This window comes from Heptranchias perlo, chromosome 12 (genome assembly GCF_035084215.1).
Source record: "Heptranchias perlo isolate sHepPer1 chromosome 12, sHepPer1.hap1, whole genome shotgun sequence".
In the NCBI taxonomy this organism is placed as follows: domain Eukaryota; kingdom Metazoa; phylum Chordata; class Chondrichthyes; order Hexanchiformes; family Hexanchidae; genus Heptranchias; species Heptranchias perlo.
This window is the reverse complement of record NC_090336.1, coordinates 16,880,154-16,901,567: the sequence shown is the minus strand read 5'-3', so window position 1 is coordinate 16,901,567 and position 21,414 is coordinate 16,880,154. Positions and strand designations below refer to the sequence as shown.

At 44.7% G+C, this 21,414-nt stretch overlaps 1 protein-coding gene and 1 long non-coding RNA gene across 7 annotated transcripts in view; one reads left to right on the top strand and one right to left on the bottom strand.

The window, feature by feature from the left end:
* The window catches only part of LOC137327844 (potassium voltage-gated channel subfamily KQT member 1), a 699,654-nt gene that overhangs the window by 105,195 nt on the left and 573,045 nt on the right, over positions 1–21,414 (top strand). The window lies entirely within an intron of this gene.
* The window catches only part of LOC137327845 (uncharacterized), a 78,136-nt gene that overhangs the window by 5,907 nt on the left and 50,815 nt on the right, over positions 1–21,414 (bottom strand). Inside the window, exon 3 of the long non-coding RNA XR_010964560.1 lies at positions 8,168–8,239. This is a non-coding gene — a long non-coding RNA (uncharacterized lncRNA). The remainder of the gene's footprint in view (positions 1–8,167; positions 8,240–21,414) is intronic.

Sequence of the window (21,414 nt, the reverse complement as noted above, 5' to 3'; positions counted from 1 at the left end):
GAAAGTTGTGTATTTAAAAAATTACAAAATACTATAGAGTATGATCGTACAAGCACCAAATAGACAATCAACAATCCTAAGGAAGTGTGGATAAAATGATGATTAAAGGAATAGAGCAAGTTAGTTAGCGGCTGGAAAAAATGAAGTGAAAGAGGCCTAAGATGAAAGAATGTTTAGGAAAAGGAGCAGCACGGTAAGAGAGAATGAATGGAGAGGGAGAAGGGGAAGAGGCAATACTATAGTATTGGGAAGGAACCCAGACATAAAGAATAAAAGAGCATATTTGAGAAAAGAAGGACGTCAAGAGAGTATAAGAAAGAGAAAAGTTGTCAAAGACCTTATAGATATTAGTCTTATTTAGATGCTACCATTTATTTTCTGAGTGAGGCTTCATTTAGTGTTTTCAGGTGCACAAAACGCCTAAATGAGATCTATAACGGGCGGGTGATCCGTTTAGCTATATTACCACCCCGGCGACAACATTGACAAGGTTGCCCCTCGTTTTGGCTGCTGACCTTATTGGCTTGCCTTTTGTTTTGGTTGTGATATTGGTGTTGACTGTAGAAGGCTCATTCAGTTAGATTTATGTTGATCAAACCAAACTGACAGAAGGGCTGACAGAGTTTACTATGTTAGTTTCACAAAGTAAGTAATGGCTTAAAAGATACATTACTGCAAACAAGTGCAAAGGGTCTGTCACAGGTTTGTGCTATACTACCAGGCCCCCACATACCAGCACTCATAATACATTCTCATGTGCACCTCTTATTTGGGATGGGGGGCTGCCTCATTGACCTTATTATTGGGAGGGATATGCTTTAGTGCCCTGTTATTGGCACAGTGCACATTAGTGCCCCTGTTAATAGGGTTTATGTTTTATTGACCCTATTACTGGGAGGAATATGCTTTAATGCCCAGTTATTGGCACACTGCACATTAGTGCCCCCATTATTGGGCTATGTGGTTTATTGATCCTATTATTGGGAAGATGCTCATTAGTGCTGCTGTTATCGGGGTATGTGGTTTATTGATCCTATTATTGGGAAGATGCTCATTAGTGCTGCTGTTATCGGGGTATGTGGTTTATTGTCCCTATTATTGGGAAGGTGCTCATTAGTGCTGCTGTTATCGGGGTATGTGGTTTATTGTCCCTATTATTGGGAAGGTGCTCATTAGTGCTCCTCTTATCGGGGTAAATATAGAAACATAGAAACATAGAAAATAGGAGCAAGAGTAGGCCATTCGGCCCTTCGGGCCTGCTCCGCCATTCAAAATGATCATGGCTGATCGTCTAACTCAGTACCTTGTTCCTGCTTTTTCCCCATATCCCTTGATCCCTTTAGCATTAAGAAATATATCTATCTCCTTCTTGAATATATCTAATGACTTGGCTTCCACTGCCTTCTGTAATAGAGAATTCCACAGGTTCACCACCCTCTGAGTGAAGAAATTTCTCCTCATCTTGGTTCTAAATGGCATACCCCGTATCCTGAGACTGTGACCCCTGGTTCTGGACTCCCCAGCCATCGGGAACATCCTCCCTGCATCTAGTCTGTCTAGCCCTGTTAGAATTTTATATGTTTCGATGAGATCACCTCTCATTCTTCTAAACTCTGGTGAATATAGGCCTAGTCGACCCAATCTCTCCTCATACGTCAGTCCTGCCATCCCAGGAATCAGTCTGGTAAACCTTCGTTGCACTCCCTCCATGGCAAGGACATCCTTCCTCAGATAAGGAGACCGAAACTGCACACAATACAAATGGGTATGTGGTTTATTGACCCTATTGTTGGGAAGGTGCTCATTAGTACTCCTGTTATTTGGGGTATGTGGTTTTTTGACGGTATTATGGGGTGGTGGGGGGGTGGTATGCTTAGTGCCCCAGTTATTGGATCGGTGCAAGTTCATGTTTCTGTTATTGGGACAGTGTGCTTTATTGCCCCTATTATTGGGTGGTTCTTCTTTGCCTCTGTTATAGTGGTGTGCTCCAGCCCCTCACAGGGAGGGGGAAGAGTTTGATTCCAACTTGAACTGGGAGGTCATTCTTGTGCTGCACTTTCATTTGTGTTTATAACTGAGTCAAGTCTATACCAGATTCTTTTGGGAATAAAACTAGAGAACAGTGGAAGCCTCCACAAGGACACCGCTGTATTGAGCAAAACATTCCCTTTGGGCCCTTTATCCAGGTTGAACCTATTATGCAAGCTTTGCATGAACATACAGGAAATTAATGCACATCTGAGAAAACTTGTCTTTTAATCAAGCGAGCCCATTATTCTGTATAAAAGGATTATTAATTCTATTGAACTTTAAAGCATGGAGTACTGAGATTGCGCTAAGATCCAAACACTTTAGACTGTTCTCTTGGGCTTTACCTTTAGAAGGTAAACAATCTGGTGAGATGTTAAAGGGGCACTACATTTATTGAAAAATGTTTTGGCAATCCTTTTAGTTTGTTTACAAACACAGAAGGAAAAGACATCAGTTCAAATGCATCGCTGTGCCACTTGTACAAGGCACCATTGAGACGAAAGGGCTGCATGGCTCTTTTCCCTCTCCAAACAAAATAAGGTTTGCTAGGCACTTTTTCATAAAGACAGCATCCCTTTAATGTAAGTCCCAGAAGGCACCGCCGGCTGTCTCTCGAGGATAGCTTTAACCAGTTGTGAAGGGAAAAGGGTTGTCAGTCTCCAGTGAGAATGAGTTCATAACAGTGGGTCCCCCTGATGATTCAACCTGTGCGAGGTGCCAAATACACAGAATGTTTAGGTCTTTGATTTGAGCTCCAATCTCATTTTAACCTGGCTCGGATTCACAGAAACTGGAGCCGTCCGTGAAAGAAAATAAAAAGGGGAGTTGCATTGATACGGCATCTCTCAGAAATATCGCACTGTACTTTGCCTAGAACGAATTACTGTGAAGTGCTAAGTGTTACGTGGGTAAACTCAGGTGGCCATTTGACAGCAAGGTTAAACAAGCAGCAATGAGATGAATGTTGGTCAGGTTGTTTGAGGAACATTTTCCAGGGTGCAGCGAGAGCTCCCTTCTCTTCTTTAAATGGTGCTATGGGATCTTTCATGTTCATCTGTACCAATGGAGCAGGCAGGTCATCCAAAAGATAACAAAGCACACCCCAGCACTCCACTGAAATGTCGCACGTAGAAATACATACAGTGTCGGTCATGGCTCAGTGGTAGCACTCTCGCCTCTGAGTTAGAAGTTCATGGGTTTCAGCCCCACCCCAGAGACCTGAGCCCATTATCTAGGCTGACATTTCAGTGCGGTACTGAGGGAGTGCTACACTGTCGGAGGTGCCGTCTTTCAGATGACACGTTAAACTGAGGCCCCGTCTGCCCTCCCAGGTGGGCGTAAAAGATCTCAGGGCACAATTTGAAGAAGAGCAGGGAAGTTCTCCCGGTGTCCTAGCCAACATTTATCCCTCAGTCAACACCTAAAAACAGATGATCTGGTCATTTATTTCATTGCTGTTTCTGGGAGCTTGCTGTGCGTAAATTGACTGCCACGTTTCCTAAATCACAACAGTGGCTGCACTTCAGAAGTACTTCATTGGTTGTAAAGCACTTTGGGACGTGCTGAGATCGTGAAAGGTGCTAGGTTGTGTGAGATACCTCGCTCCAGGTGGGGACTCTGGAAACCCACCCACTATATCTTCACCGTTAGCTCAGTGGTCCGTTTCGGTGATTCTGATCGTTGTTTGGTGAAGTACAAGAGGACCACTAGTGTCCATGAGGAAATCACGCTTCTGCCCCATTACTCCAAACATAGGATATGAATTTCCAGGGTGGAGCAAGGGATACGCCCAATGATCCACCGTAACTTTGGAGGAAGATACCCGGAAACCTGGGAGACTTGGTGGACAATCACCTCCATGATGTCAGATGGGAGAGCGCAGAAGGGAGCAAGATAGAACTGATAGAATATTGAAGGGGGTAAAAGCCTTTTGTGAACTTGGCTCAGGAGATTCTGAAACATTTGCTTATCCAGTTTTTTCCAGTCTTAAATTATGACAGGTTTTTGATGGCTGATGTCAACGAGTTGCTGTGGTGTTTAAATTCCCTTCAGAAGGTGGGAATTCTCACACAAGTTATTTGTTTCCTTAAAGGGAAGGTTTTCCATTGACGCCATGTAATCCTATATTAGAGTGTATTTTCTACATTACAACAGTGACTACACTTCAAAAGTACTTCATTGGCTGTAAAGTGCCTTAGACATCCTGAGGTCGTGAATGGTGTCGTGGAAATGCAAGTCTTTCTTCTTTTTTCTTTCTTTCATGTTTCTAAGAGTAATAACAGTGCGCAATCACTACCGTCTTAATATAAAAGTAGGCCTGCAGCACACATTCTCCTTAATGTGAAAATCGGTCTCAGTGATGTAAAAGGCAATGGCACATTGTGGGCTGCACTCCCCAATCATTATATCGCCGGCACCAAATGTCTATACAAAGGGGGAGATTTTAACTCCCTCCGCCCGGCGGAAACTGAGTGGTAACAGAAATGAAATCGAGGTGGCTGGCTTACTGACCCGTTCCCGCTCTGCCGCCATTTTTCCTGGGGCCTTCCGCTGTTCGGCCTAAGGGCCTGCCTGAATCAGGCAGGAGCCTCAAAAATCTATGCAAGTCGGAGTCCTGAGACAGATATAGGATCCCGGTGCAGTTTTCAGGGCCGACTGAACGGAGTGTGCACGGTGGATGCTGTGCTCAGTAAAACCTGGTGATCAAGAGGAAGAGGCCCCAAAAAAAGGTAAGTGAAAAGTTATTTTTGAGGGGCCAGGAGGAGCAGGAGCTGAATAATGTGAGCCGCTGTTGCTCTGGGCCCCCCCCACCTGTGGCAACCCTGCCACCGACCTTCCTGTCAGCCGGATCGGCCTTCGAACCACCCGATAATGTGCCGGCCCGGAACCGGTGAGTGGCACCGGGCATGGAATGGGGCCTCGCCCTCAAAATGGACTGGGCCTCCCGTCAGAGGGATCCGGCGACCAGCGTTCCGACACCCCGTTGGTTAAAATCTCCCCTAAAATGTCTGATTCTGGGCTCCTTCTAGCCAATAGTTTCAAATTATGAAACATGGGGCATGATTTTAGCCTGTAGCCGGGAATCCAGCCCGTGCACAGATGTTTGCATGGAGAACCTGGAAGTCAAGTAGACTGTGTCGCAATTTGCGATCGCAACTCGATTGCAGGTAAGTATTTTTGCTTCTGAGTTGTCCATGGGCCAAGCAGCCAGATTGACAGGCTGGCTGCCCGTCGGGAGGGAAAAAGGGAAAAGGGCAGGTCTTCCATGGGGGATCTGCCATAGGGGTTGGTCTACTGCGGGGGTGGGGGTGGGGGTGGGGAGGGGGTCTACCATGGTGGGGGGCTCCACCATGGGGAGGAGGTCTACCATGGGTGGGGGGGTCTACCATGGGTGGAGGGGGGGGGGGGGAGTTTCACCATGGGGGGAAGGGTCTACCATGTGGGGAGGTCCACCATGGGGAGGTGGATCGGCCAATCGCGGCGGTCCGATCCTGCCAGTTAAGATAGTTGGGCCTGGATGAAACACTCCTGTTCCTCCGGGCCCACAAGGAGTGCAATAGAAACACTCACCTCATGGATCCGGCCCTTCCCCCCTTCCTGACATGAATCGGAAGTGATGGGAAACCCGAACAGGGAAGGTAAAATTCGTTTGACATTTCTAATACACAAAAAGTTAAGCATCTCAACTATCGGAGTGAGGTGCATTGCCCCTTTAAATATCGGGTTGCCGGCTTTAAGTGTGGATGGGACTTTCGGGTTTCTTTTGTGTGCGTGCATACAAATATGCATGGGTTAAACGGGAAGTGGGTGCATTGGAGCCGGGATGTGGTCCCACTCCAAAAACAAACTATTTTTACTGCCCACCCGCACCCAACCGTCCTGTTCTTGGGGGTTAAAATTACCTCCATGGTAACAAAAGGGTGACTGACAGAAACTCAGCAGATGCAGAGATATTCATGCCCCTTTATAACATTGTGGGTTGTGTGACAAGACAGCACTCTATACATTGCCATCTACCTCTGAAGAATGACTTTCATTGATGTGTTCTCTAACACTGTTAAAGCACCATTCAGCCGGCGTGTGTGTGTTTGCTGGTTTGTGCCCATCAGGCAATGCTGGGTGCTGTAAGTGGAAAGTACATCTCCACATTTTCATTTGCTGGTTTGTGCTCCTTGCTTCTGTCCCTTTTCAGTCAACGGCGAGTAACTTATGTATACGCCAAATACAGTGGTGTTGAATGCATGGATTCTGTCGTGCTGAACTGAGTATGTGCACCGTTTTCTGTGTTCCCACGGTGGACACTCCATCCCACTCATGCCCCAACTTTTTGATGCAGGCCATTGGAATTTGGGATCCTCTAACTCCCGCTCCTGAATCGATCCAAATCCTTTGCTCTACCTCCTCCGCGTAGCTACCTTTGCTGTAAGAATCTATTGACATTAACTGAGGAGATTTTGTCATGGTATGCAGCACATGGTACAACTGCTTTCTGTTACTTAGTAGTTATTGATTTGGATAGCCAGCATCTATTCCACTATCCAGGTCTAGCAGGGAGAGCACTGCCAGGCCCTAGGCTTAATCCAGTTGTATGATCTCCTGAACATAAATGGAAGTTGATGCTGGGAAAGGTAACAATTGTTTTTGTATGGAAAGGCTTGGGAGAAAAACAGATTATGTAACTTGAGGTCTGCAACTAATTTAGTAACTTTTACCTTGACTGCCACTTAGAGTTTCATTAATCCCATTGAGACAATTAAAACATAATGGTTTAAGGTGTCCACTTGAGAAAAGCACAGAAATGATTTGCATGGGAGATGGGGGTTAGGGAGGGGGGTTGGAGATGGAGTTTTAGTGCGTGTCGATTGAGCTCTGGCTGGTTCGAAGTTGCAGCATTTGGGGTATTGACCTGACACTTAATGTTCCCATTATATGCCGCTCATACAAGAAATGAGATGTAATTTTTTTTCCTTGATGTGGGTGGGAGGAGTGTGGCAAAACTTAATGGTTGCCATTTAAAACCATGTTTTTACACAATGAGAATGAGCCGAATGTCATCACATGGAATTCTTCCTGAATTCAAGCTTTGTTCTCCATAACCTGTGGTGCTGCAGCTTTGCTCAATTCCTGAATATCGAACTACAGTGTAGTGAGCTTCATTTTCTTTCATTGTCTTTAATCCCTTGCCCGTGCTGAAGGTGGAGGGTGGGGACTATAGAGAAACTATTATGGCTATATCTATAACCATTATCTTCTCATGTCAGTAACTTAAGATCACTTAACCACAGACCCGATGGCAAACTGTCTTAATGATTTAGATATGCTGCACTATTGTTCGCCAACAGGCCTTGTACCAGTAAGTAGCTCAGTCTAACTGCTTTGTTTTAGGTCAGAGAGAGAGATCAAGCTTTCTTAATTTACCAATGGGTAAATGGCATGGAATCATATGGACCAAGAAGTTCCCAGGTACAGTTCCTAATCAGTTTTAAGCTAGTTTTAATGTCAGCCTTGGCTCATTAGCAACATTTTTGCCTCTAAGTCAGGAGGTTGTGGGTTTGAGTCCCACTCCAGAGACTTTCTGTTACATAATCTAGGCTGAGGGAGTGCTGCACTGTCAGAGATGCTGGCTTTTGGATGAGACGTTAAACTGAGACACCATCTGCCCGCTTAGGTGGACATAAAAGATCTCATGGCACTACTTGAAGAAGAGCAGGGGCAATCTTCTGGTGCTCTAGACAACACTTATTGCTCAATCAACACCAAAAATACATTATCTGGTCATTTATCTCTTTTCTGTTTGTGGGACCTTGCTGTGTGCCTACATTATAATAGGTAGCTGCATTTCACAAGAACCCCACTGAATGTCCTGAGGACATGAAAGGTACTATATAAATGGAAGTTCTTTCTTTCTAGCTGATCTTACTTTGGAATGAGGGTTCGACGACTGGTTTCAGTGTTTATGATAGGGAGGAGATAGAAAGGTTCCCAATCCTCAATGCTTGTCTGTGTATGAGCCTGCAATGTAACTTCTTAAACAGCAAATCTCTTGATCTCACTCAGGCTACATCAGGAGGAAGCAAGAGGAGGCAAGGAACCCACTTAAGCAAGAAAGACCAAACCCGAGAGAGTCAATCTCTACCATTCTCTTGTATGTCCAGTGACCAACTCATGCTTCTGGGGACTGGTTGCTCATTCAGGGGAGGTAGTAAACCTGTGGAGATGAGAAAAAATAAATTAAACTAAATCCCATTCTAGAGAATTTTTCCCATGACCTAGGCTGACACTCCAGTGCAGTACCGAGGAAGTGCTGCACTGTTGGAGGTACCATCTTTCGGACGAGACGTTAAACCGAGGCCCCGCGCGCCCTCTCAGGTTGACCTAAAATATCCCATGGTACTATTTGAAGTATATCCCATATATACCCCGAAACCAACATCACTAAAACAGATTCATTAGTCATTATCATATTGCTTTTTGTGGGATCTTGCTGTGCGCAAATGAGCTGCCGGGTTTACCTACATTAGAACAGTGACTACACTTCAAAAATACTTCATTGGCTGTAAAGTGCTTTGGAACATCCTGAGGTCATAAAAGGCGCTATTTAAATGCAAGACTTTCTTTCTTATTGGTGGTAGCACGTTCAGCTGCTCAGGTCTTATTCTCTGAAATTCATTGCCAAATGCGCCTGTCTCTCTCTACCTCTCTTCATAAACCTTCTCAAAACCCACCTTTTCACCCAAGCCTTCAATCACCCCTGGTAAACTCTCCTCTGGCTCGGTGTTCCCTTCCAATTACTACCACTCTGTAAAATGTCTTCTGGACATTTAGTACAGCGACGATGCAAGTTGTTGCTAATGTCCACTAACCCAGCCTTGGCTGAGATTTTGAAATACTTTGGAGTGTTATTCTCAGAAATGCCTGCTTCCAAGAGTGACTAAGTTGAACCAGCTTTAGAGACATTGGGGTAGATCTTAACTTTGTGTGATAGTATAAATCGGGTTAGAGCAAATGGACAGCATCAGCAATGACTTCAATGGAAATAAAAATCAGAAGAGATGTAAAACGGGCTGTCGACCCGATGTACATTATCACACAAAGTTAAGACCTACCCCGCTGTGTACATGTATTCTGGCAATGGAAAGAAACAACTCACTAAAACAGTGACCTTGGAACTGAAACGCCTCTCCATTGCAAAGTGATAAAAGCAGATTTTGTTGAAAACCACTGCTATTGTGTTTGGCAAGCAGCACAGTATGTGTCCTGTTCAAAGTTAAATATTTTGGTGTTTGTGGTAGTTTTCCAGGGTAGGGTATGGAAAGAAAGCATGGCACCGTGGACACAAGGAGTTCAGCAGCACTCGAACAGTTGGCACAGCAGTGCCCTCTGAACACAATGTCACCTTTATGTCTAGATACTGTTGGCGGCTTGTTTTACACTATCGCGCAAAGTCATGATGCTGAAACATCAGGAAGTGCATAGCGTTAAGAGGTTATTAATGGAAACATGTCAGATAAAGCCTGTTAAGTGACATTTGATTGCGCCATCTTAAATCATGGCTGGTTTGCTTGCTTTTCACAAATGATTTTAAAGAATGCTGAGGCTTCTTAAACAAAAACAACACATGTTAAGGAAGCTTCAGTCTGTGAGATGACGAGTTGTAGAGATTTTAACCCATTCTCACACTGGTGCCATTTAAAAGGAACAAATTTCAATTGGAACAGGCACAGAATCCAGAATATTCTTGAATTCCTGGTGATTCTGAAATGAACAGTAATATTCAAAATCCCGATGTCAATCTTGTTGCAGGAAGGCTGCCTGCATCTTTGAAAACTGCACATACTGTACTGGAGTAAAAGGATGGAGTGCTCACCCACTGGCTCTGCAACCCCCTTGCAAAAATACAATTTGGGATTGAACGGTTAATGTGGTTGTTTCCAAATGGTTGCAATTAATATTGGGAGTCAAAGCTAGCACCTGCTTGGCTCCAGCTGTTAGACTTTGTGCCCCGAGAGGACTCTCCTGGATAATTATTCTGTCCTAATTGCACTGCACGGTAGAGCAAAACATTGCAGGGCCAAGTGAAAGTGTGGGGGCATACTGACAATAGGCATGTGCAGATGGAAGGGTTTAAGTGTCGACACTGGACAAAAGCAAAGGTGTGGTGTTTTTTTCTTTTCCCCTTAGTTTTTCTGGAGCAAAGCCAACATTATTTCCTTGGTTTAGGCAGGGCTGATGGTTTGCTGTGACTATTGGGAATTAAGTCAGAGAGCATCAGATTATGTTATTACAAATTCTCTTAACGTTCTGTGTGCGATACCGTGCTTGTGCAATTTATTTTATGCAAGGAGCTCAGTTTCACAGATGAAGAGTTGCAGATTTTGGGCGATATTTTGTATTCAAGTCCCTCTCCAGAGTTTGAGTACAGACCTTAAGCTGACAGTGAGGGAGTGTTGCATTTTTGGAAGTGCCATCCCTTGGATGAAGCGCTAAACTGAGGTCCCACCTGCCCACCTAGGTGAACGTCAAAGATCTGAAACAAGAGCGGGGAGTTCTCACGGTGTCCAGCCCAACATTCCTTCATTAACCAATTGCACCAAAACCAATTGTTCCAGATTAGCTGATCCTTCACCTCTGTACTGTGTGTGCTGTTGCTGTGCCAAAACTAGCTGCCATATTTACCCACATAACAGCCATCACTGCACTTCAAAGCAATTCCGTGTATGTGAAGCACTTTGAGATGTTTCTGAGAGACATGTTAAGCCACTATGTCAATGTAAATCTCCTCTGTTGTATGTAGTTGCCAGTTACTTTGTGCGTCTTTGAAGTCAATTTTTTAATATTCACATTTGGGCACTAAGAAAAGGTTTGGGAGTGCTGAGTCAGATTTACCCTGCCTGACTCTGGCTGGACTCCAGAGATTCTTTCTTTTACGGGAGCCTCAGCTAATGCTTTCAGTGCCGAGATGTTTCCCGCATGGGTGAGCAACGTTCCAGAAAGAATCGCCTCATTAACACGGACGCTGATTGGTAATCTAATAATCCAAAGGGACGCGGAGTTACGTAGAGCCAGACACAAGTTCTTGTCAGTAGAAGCCTGCTTTGATTTCTTGTTTTCTGCCTTTGTATTTGTCATGTTGAGCTGCTGTGATGCCGAGGAAAAGAACAAAAACATTTACAACCTTGTCCAACATTCCCATGCCTACTGTAAAGTACCTGTGGTACAGTACTGACTGTATATAAAATTGTGGCACATTGTTCTTTCATACTTGTCTCTATATATAATATGTTTTTTTTTAATAATCGTGCTGAGAATTGATATTTTCTCTTCTGTCTGTTGTCCGTAAGGGTCCTAGAGGCATACAGCACAGAAGTATGCCATTCATCCCATCTTCCCTGTGCCCGTTCTTTGAAAGAACTAGCCAAAAGTCCCACTCCCCGGCTCTTTCCCCATTTTCCTTTTAATTTTCAAGTATATACCCAATTCCCTTTTGAAATGAGTTGGGACAGGCTCAATCCAGTTCCTAATGGCATGGGCGCACAGTGTTAATTGGCCCTCACAAAGAGACGCCATAGGATAGCTGCTGTCAGCAATAGACAATGTTACAGTAGTAAGCACTCTTTCGGAGGTTAGGACTGAAGCACTTTGTTTGGGCTGAGGAGAAGAACTTCACTCTGTGTATAACTGTGTTATACAAAACTTGGGAGTTCCTGATGTTGACGCTGGGTGCCTGAAATGGAAATTAACCCAATTCCCAATATGCTATGCGCAAGCTGGTCTCCATGGTTACCCAGGGGCGGACTGGCTCCCCCAAAAGGACGCGGGATACAGCGCTATGGAACCATTTCCGGGAGCACTCGGGAAATCTCTAGTCCGCCCCTGCAGTTACCTCAAGCAACGTGACACTCCAGGTGTTAGCCTTGGCTCAGTGCTAGCACTCTGGCCTCTGAGTCAGAAGATCGTGGGTTCAAGTCCCACTCCAGAGAGCACATAATCCAGGCTGACACTCCAGTTCACTACTGAAGGATTGCTGCATGTTGGAGGTGCTGCCTGTCGGATGAGACGTTAAACTGAAGCCCAGTCTGCCCTCTCAGGTGGACGGAGAAGACTCCGTGGCACTATTTCGAAAAAGAGCAGGTGATTTCTCCCCAGTGTCCCGGTCAATATTTATCCCTCAACCAACATCACTAAAACAGATTATCTGGTCATTATCTCAGTCCTTGCTGTGCGCAACTTGCTGCTGCGTTTCCTACATTACAACAGTGACGACACTTCAAAAGCACTTCACTGGCTGTGAAACGCTTTGGGACATGCTGGGGTCATGAAAAACACTGTATAAATGCAAGTTCTTTCTTTAGCAACAGTGCGTGCACTTCAGAAGCAATTCATTGGCCGTGAAGCACTTTGGGACATCTTGCTAAGGTGCTATATAAATGCAGGTTCTTTTTTTAATAGTATCCCTCACCTTGATGAGCACAATTTCACATTCAAAAAAAATAAAAAGTGATCCTTTGTTTTAGGGATGAATGCCATGATTATGGAGTTTTGTTACATAGAGAACCAGAGGCTGCAACGATGAGGTATTCACACAACAAAAACAGAAATGCTTTGGAAAAGTCCAGAGGTCGTTTGCTGTAGCTATATTCAGACAATTACAAAGGCAGACGAGATTGACACTAAAGGGATTAAAAATAGACTGGTTTTACTGTATATCTCGCAGATCAGATCTCTAGAGATTTCAGCCTTCAGATTAACGTACTCTCCTAGTTTGTCCCAAAATGTTGGATGAATGTAGAACGTTAAAGATATTTATATAGCAGCACATGAGATTCAATGCCAATTGGACTACATCATAATAGACCATTCCCTAACCCTTTCCTCTCCTGAAAGCAGTGATTCATGCAGTGGTATAGTTTCTCAGACATCCCATCTACGTGTCCAATCTTCATGTGTGAGATTGGACACTGAATGTTGGTAGATCAAGTCCAGAGATTAAAGTTGGGATCTTGCTGGTCTGTATGGCTCAGTGCCACACCTGATGGTGTATTTGTGTGTTGAGCTAAGGGGGCTGGGCTCATAATAGATTTAATTGCTGTTATAATAAAACAGTGTGGAAAAACCATCAAGCAAAACGTAAGGAGAGAGAGAGAAAAATAAATAGTTCTGAAGATGCTAAAAATGTCTAAATAATACTGTGATGTGCTCAGTATCCTTCACTACCCCACTGGCTTTGTTTCCACATTACATTGAGATTTGTATTCACAAATTGATATTCCGCATCCTCTTCCAACTCTCGTGCTTGTGCAGTTAAAGTTCAGTGTTCTCCCCACTTTATACGCTCCACATTTAGACCCTCAAGTAATCCATGTTTGGTGATCCCCGGTCTGGTTTATTCAAACCTCCTGTGATTGACTTTTGTTGTCTCCTCCTGGTTAACCTGTTGATTTCTTTTATTAGTTCAAGGGATGTGGGCGTCGCTGGCGAGGCCGGCATTTATTGCCCATCCCTAATTGCTCTTGAGAAGGTGGTGGTGAGCCGCCTTCTTGAACCGCTGCAGTCCGTGTGGTGAAGGTTCTCTCACAGTGTTGTTAGGAAGGGAGTTCCAGGATTTTGACCCAGCGACGATGAAGGAACGGCGATATATTTCCAAGTCAGGATAGTGTGTGACTTGGAGGGGAATGTGCAGTTGGTGTTGTTCCCATGTGCCTGCTGCCCTTGTCCTTCTAGGTGGTAGAGGTCGCGGGTTTGGGAGGTGCTGTTGAAGAAGCCTTGGCGAGTTGCTGCAGTGCATCCTGTGGATGGTACACACTGCAGCCACGGTGCGCCGGTAGTGAAAGGAGTGAATGTTTAGGTGGTGGATGGGGTGCCAATCAAACGGGCTGCTTTGTCCTGGATGGTGTCGAGCTTCTTGAGTGTTGTTGGAGCTGTACTCATCCAGGCAAGTGGAGAGTATTCCATCACACTACTGACTTGTGCCTTGTAGATGGTGGAAAGGCTTTGGGGAGTCAGGAGGTGAGTCACTCGCCGCAGAATACCCAGTCTCTGACCTGCTCTTGTAGCCACAGTATTTATATGGCTGGTCCAGTTAAGTTTCTGGTCAATGGTGACCCCCAGGATGTTGATGGTGGGGGATTTGGTGATGGTAATGCTGTTGACTGTCAAGGGGAGGTGGTTAGACTCTCTCTTGTTGGAGATGATCATTGCCTGGAACTTGTCTGGCGCGAATGTTACTTGCCACTTATCAGCCCAAGCCTGGATGTTGTCCAGGTCTTGCTGCATGCGGGCATGGACTGCTTCATTATCGGAGGGGTTGCGAATGGAACTGAACACTGTGAAATCATCAGCAAACATCCCCATTTCTGACCTTATGATGGAGGGAAAGTCATTGATGAAGCAGCTGAAGATGGTTGGGCCTAGGAAACTGCCTTGAGGAACTCCTGCAGCAATGTCCTGGGGCTGAGATGATTGGCCTCCAACAACCACTACCATCTTCCTTTGTGCTAGGTATGACTCCAGCCACTGGAGAGTTTTCCCCCTGATTCCCATTGACTTCAATTTTACTAGGGCTCTTTGGTGCCACACTTGGTCAAATGCTGCCTTGATATCAAGGGCGGTCACTCTCACCTCACCTCTGGAATTCAGCTCTTTTGTCCATGTTTGGACCAAGGCTGTAATGAGGTCTGAAGCCGAGTGGTCCTGGCGGAACCCAAACTGAGCATCGGTGAGCAGGTTATTGGTGAGTAAGTGCCGCTTGATAGCACTGTCGATGACACCTTCCATCATTTTGCTGCTGATTGAGAGTAGGCTGATGGGGCGGTAATTTGGCCAGATTGGATTTGTCCTGCTTTTTGTGGACAGGACATACCTGGGCAATTTTCCACATTGTCTGGTTGATGCCAGTGTTGTTGCTGCACTGGAACAGTTTGGCTAGAGGGACGGCTAGTTCTGGAGCACAAATCTTCAGCACTACAGTCGGGTTGTTGTCAGGGCCCATAGTCTTTGCTGTATCCAGTGCACTCAGCCGTTTCTTGATATCACGTGGAGTGAATCGAATTGGCTGAAGACTGGCTTCTGTGATGTTGGGGATATCGGGAGGAGGCCGAGATGGATCATCCACTCGGCACTTCTGGCTGAAGATGGTTGCAAACGCTTCAGCCTTGTCTTTTGCACTCAGATGCTGGACTCCGCCATCGTTGAGGATGGGGATGTTTACAGAGCCTCCTCCTCCCGTTAGTTGTTTAATTGTCCACCACCATGGATGTGGCAGGACTGCAGAGCTTTGATTTGATCCGTTAGTCATGGAATCGCTTAGCTCTGTGTAGGTACGCTGGTGCTGCTCCTGGCATGCTCTTCAACACTCCTCATTGAACCAGGGTTGATTCCCTGGCTTGTTGGTAATGGTAGAGTGAGGAATATGCTGGGCCATGAGGTTACAGATTGTGCTGGAATACAATTCTGCTGCTGCTGATGGCCCGCAGCGCCTCATGGATGCCCAGTTTTGAGCTGCTAGATCTGTTCTGAATCTATCCCATGTAGCACGGTGATAGTGCCACACAACACGTTGAATGGTGTCCTCAGTGCGAAGATGGGACTTCATCTCCACGAGGACTGTGCGGTGGTCATTCCTACCAATACTGTCATGGACAGATGCATCTGCGACAGGTAGATTGGTGAGGACGAGGTCAAGTAGGTTTTTCCCTCGTGTTGGTTTGCTCACCACCTGCCGCAGTCCCAGTCTGGCAGCTATGTCCTTCAGGACTCGGCCAGCTCAGTCAGTAGTGGTGCTACCGAGCCACTCTTGGTGATGGACATTGAAGTCCCCCACCCAGAGTACATTCTGTGCCCTTGCTACCCTCAATACTTCCTGCAAGTGGTGCTCAACATGGAGGAGGACTGATTCATTAGCTGAGGGAGGGCGGTAGATGGTAATCAGCAGGAGGTTTCCTTGCCCATGTTTGACCTAATGCCATGAGATTTCATGGGGTCCGGAGTCAATGTTGAGGACTCCCAGGGCCACTCCCTCCTGACTGTATATCACTGTACCGCCACCTCTGGTGGGTCTGTCCTGCCGGTGGGACAGGACATACCCAGGGATGGTGATGGAAGAGTCTGGGACATTGGCTGAAAGGTATGATTCTGCGAGTATGGCTATGTCAGGCTGTTGCTTGATTAGTCTGTGGGACAGCTCTCCCAATTTTGGCACAAGTCCCCAGATGTTCATGAGGAGGACTTTGCAGGGTCGACTGGGCTTGTTTTGCCGTTGTTGTGTCCGGTGCCTAGTGGTCCGATGCTGGGTGGTCCGAATGCAGGTCACAGCGTTTGAGATGATGGCACATTGAATCCACTATCACTGAGCTTCACCTCCAGTCAGAACAGGTCCCAGCGTGGAGCATTTATTATGATGCCAAGGCGGGAAAATGGAAATGAGGTACAGATCAGCCATGATCTAACTGAATGGCAGAGCAGGCTCGAGGGGCTGAATGGCCTACTTCTGATCCTTTGGTTTTAGTACATCCTCTTATCTTTTATCATCCAAATTAGCACGATCATTTTCAAGGTGCCTTTCCTGTTTCTTAAGATGGCCAATAAAGATATTTTTTAAACTGAACTTCAACTGCATGAGTACGAGAGTTGGAAGAGGATAAAGAATATCAATTCGTGAATACAAATCTCAGTGTTATGTGGAAACAAAGCCAGTGGGGTCGTGAAGGATACTGAGCACATCACTATTATTTAGATGTTTTTAGCACCTTCAGAACTATTTCAGACCTGGTCACTTGTAATTTTCATTATGTGGATCAAAGTGTTTCTGTCACAGGGCACTTTACCCAACTCTAGCAATTTAGTGATCCCAAAGCATAAAGAGACATGCTTGGTGTTCGAACTCCAACTGTGCCCCAATTAAATGCTATACTTTGAAGGGGTGAAAGCTCTTATTAAGGAAAATGGCAATTTTTTTCTCTGTAACCAACCATCTGGGAATGAAAATGTGGGCAGATGTGGCTTTGGAACGAGCAAGTTATAAGTATGTGATTTAGTTAGTGGCTCATAAATTGCAGAGAAACACAAGCATTCTCCAGCTTCTTGTTCAAAGAGAAATTTTACCCCCTCGTGTCAATGTCTCATGACCTCTCAGATCACATCACACAAATCATAACACTGTCTATTCTACAGGAATACAGAAGTTTGCGATCTTGAATTGCTAGATCTGCGAGCATTTCTTCAAAACCTGGCAGCCCATTAGACCACCATTCAGTTTTGACTGTCCTCACTACTTAGACCGAATGTTCCGCTCTTCTCAGTCAATGGATATTTCTCAGGCAGTCAGAGAACGGTTTGAGTAGACAAGCATGGTGGTCTGGCTTCTCACTCTCAACAGCAGGCAGTGTAACTTCGCCTGCCAAGATGCGTTAAAAGTGGAGCAAAATAACTGAGGCCAAAAGGTCTTCCAACCAAACCCGCTTTGCCGCTCCAATTCTGTGCAATCCTCCAAGTGAATGTGTGCAAGGGCTGGAACTGGAATTATTTTAATGCTCATCAGAAAGTCAGTAGTACACTTGTCGGCCAGCGCATGTTTCTAAGAAACTATCTGAGGAACATGGATTAAACCACAGAAGGGAATGGAAATACTCAAGGAATTTGATACTTGGTGCAGGTAAAGATTTGTACAGGTTGTCTTGTTGCTGGGATGTTTTTGTAAATGGATCTAATGATGGCAACAGATATGTTGTAATAGAGAACTTGGGCTTTCTGTCATCTTCTAAGGCTATCAGCTATATTACAATTGTCTATTACTGTGAGTTAGTGAAATGAGTATTGGCATGCAGCTCCCACTTGTAAGAATCTGTTCAGTCTGTATCAAGCCCCCGGCAAGGAAATTGGATTGCTGTTGATGTGGTTAACCTGCACAGATGACCTTTAGTCCTTAGATTACTGGATCTTCTTGCAGGAATTTGCCTCCTCGTTTTTATTGAGCTGTCTGTACAGTGGGTTTATTTGCAAGAAAGCAACTGTGGCGAATTTAACAAAACTGTTCCAAATTATGACCTGTAGGAACAGTCACCCTGTAGCAGCGAAAGTCACCGCTGCCGTCCACCTTTATGCCACAGGGACGCTTCAGGTACCCAAGAGGGACGTCCTAGGAGTCAGTTGCAATGCTGTCCACAGCTGAATTAAAGAAGTAACTGAGGCCATGTTTTGCCATCCACCCAGCTAAATTCCTCTTGGTTTAAATTCATTGACTCGACTTCATTTGGATCAGATGATCATATGGTAACGCGAAAAAGGAAATTGCTTTCCTGCTAGGGTTTTATGGTACTCTATGTAGTAACAACAACAGGAAATGGTTTTCTATTAGTACTCTAGTACTCTCTGTGGTAGCAACAGTAAGAATGGCTTTCTTAACTTAAACAACATGGGGACTTTGTTTACTTCTGTGGGTAAAGTTGTTCAAAAAAGTAGATGTAAGTGAACAGGTGAGCTGGCTAGAAGGTGCTAGTGTCTTTTTCCATTATTTTCTCTTGCTTTCAAGTTAAAATGTATTTGCAAAAGTTAGCTTGCCAAATAGAAACAAATATTTCCTTGTAAGGACTCTTAATGGCTTGTTAAACGGCAATCAAATGAAATCCTGCCAACTTTATTCACGGTAGGATAAAGAGGAACATTGAGTACATTGATCACAGCCAGCTCATGTGAGTTTTCAAAGGAAGGACATGATTTGAAAGTTTTAGCAGGGCCCTGACAGAACTGAATACCATAGCAGAGACTTCACCCCCTGTAGGATGCATGCAGGAGCCATTGCCTCTTACATAGTATAGCAGGAGGTCATGGAAAGGGAGGCCCAAGAGCACACAGGACAGTGAGCCTTAATTAGGTATTTGATTTCCTCCCTGCAAGCTTTGTTGAAGCAAGTTAAAGCTGGCCTTGTCTGCTTCTCCACCCCCAAAACATCCAAAGCAGCAGTGGCAGCATTTCAGAGAGATGCTGCACTGTTGTGCCTAGGATCTGTATGATTGCCACAGCAGTTGCCAGTGGTGTTGCTTCCTGTTCAATGGTGGATTGCTGTCCCAACATCTATTGGTTCCAAACCTTGTAAGACTATGTGTCGGGAAAAAATTGCCTGCTCTATACGTCCTCTGTTGGAAATAAAGTCCATTAAGTTGCGTATCTTGAAGCAACTCACAGGGCTTATTCATCACATGGAACGTCCACTCTTTATCTACAGTATCTTCTGCAGTTACCTCCTCTATTTGTCCTTCATCACCTGTGGCCTATGCCTCACCCAGTGATGTCTCCTTTCCAGCACCTGTGGTAATGACAACAAAGTATGTCTATCTAGGTGTCTGATTGATTCATATGTTGATAATGGTGCTGTGCCAAGTGCTCCCATTTAGCTGTGCCAAGTGTATACTGGCACTCCATTCTCTGTGAAGCTGGTAAATAGACCGTAGCTTGTACCTAAGCTGCTTGTTCATTTGAGTATTATGTTTTCATTACACAAAGTAATTCTGAGTATGGGCGCATTGATGCAACATATGGTGCATATCATACAATATATGATTAATATGGTACATATTGGGGTGGGGGGGGGTCTATTAAATCTTCCATTCTTCTGAGAACTGGCACCTACCAATACATTCCTCCTAATGAATTATCTCCTGCTTCTCATGCATTGTCAAAGGCTTTCCCGGACGCGAATCATTGCCTGCTCCCCTTCTTGCCTCGTTCTTCATTTGCAATTTTAATCTTTAAATGTAAAAGAAGTGTGACTAGATCATTCTGTTGAGCTACTTGGCATTAATTTGAGTGTGTGCGCTGTTTCTTCCACTGAACTCTTTTAAGAAGTCTCAGCTAAAAGCATTTTCCATAAATATACTTGGTTTCCGTATTAAGACAGAGTGATAGTCTTGCCTACCATTGGTATTCTTTATAAAGCCATCAAACTTCTTGCGCATCGCCACCCCAGGGGTTTTGCAGTGGTCGATGTTAGCGCTACTAGATTGTTTATACTACAATGAACTCTTTGCAATTGTGGAGAGTTATGAGCTGCTTCCTTCCCAAACCATAAATAAAAACTCAATGCATTTGACATCAAAGTTCTGGGTGTTACGGGCTTCTTCATTGCAGTTCGTCAAAGCTTTAACTGCGCCATAGCTGGGTGGATGAAATGTCTACCATTTAACTGCTATTGTAGGCACTTGAGAAGTGTGAAAGCATCAGTATTATAGACAAATCCTTTCTCTTGTTAGCACCGACAGATAACGATTGCACAGAAACTTCCAAAGCAAAATCGATTGCACTCGCCATTTTCATTTTGATTTGTTAGGTTATGCAATAAATGGAGAGGAACATAGGAACAGGAATAGGTCATTCAGCCCCTCGAGCCTGTTCCACCATTCAATTAGATCATGGCTGATCTGTATCTTAACTCCATCTACCCGCCTTGGTTCCATATCCCTTAATACCCTTACCTAACAAAAATCCATCAATCTCAGTTTTGAAATTTTCAATTGACCCTTAGCTTCAACAGCCTTTTGGGGGAAAGAGTTCCAGATTTCCATTACCCTTTGTGTGATAATTCACCCTCGGTTCATGAAAAGAGCAAAATGTAGCTCCATATTTTCAATTTACAGAAATACTACAGTATTCTGGCAAGGTTAAATTGACATTAACTTCCAGGAGTTGAGAGATCCCTCAGAATCGATCTTTTGCCTGGGAGCGCTTGTCTCGTAGAGATTATTTTTTGGATCAAACTTGAGTTGTTTTGGAGCCCACCCAAATGGAGCATTGTCAGGTATTGGCTTTAGGAGTAAAAGTGCTTGTGTATCACTCGGGGTCACTTGGGAGGACCAGTCAGTAGGTGAAGGGGAGCCAGCAGACATCGACAGTGCCAGCAACACTGAAGATACAAAGTGATTGGCTCGCAACGTGTGTCCATCAAACGGGCAGTATCAGTTGTGCCAGTGCTCATTGCACAGGCGCATCTAATGAGAGTGAAAAGGCTGTGAAGGCGAAGATTAAAAACTGATATCCCGGCAATAGTAAGCAATAATGGGGATAGATCGGGCAAAACAGCGATAAGGTTGTCTATGATTATGCAAATGGAAGCTGTCAAACTGGACTGAATGTAGCGGTGTGTTGAGCATAGTCAATGTAGACTGACAAACAAATAGGTTAATAGTTGGAAACTTGTAGATCTTGATATAATGTTATAAAGTTCATTAGACCTTCGTCTCCCCCTCCCCCACCAGCTGTTCTGTCTTCCTTGCATGACCTATATCTTCATGAAATATTTTTTGAATATATATATATATATATATATATATATATATGTGTATATAGAAATGAGTTTATGTTTTATAAAGCAAAAAACAGTTCATTTTGGTTCTG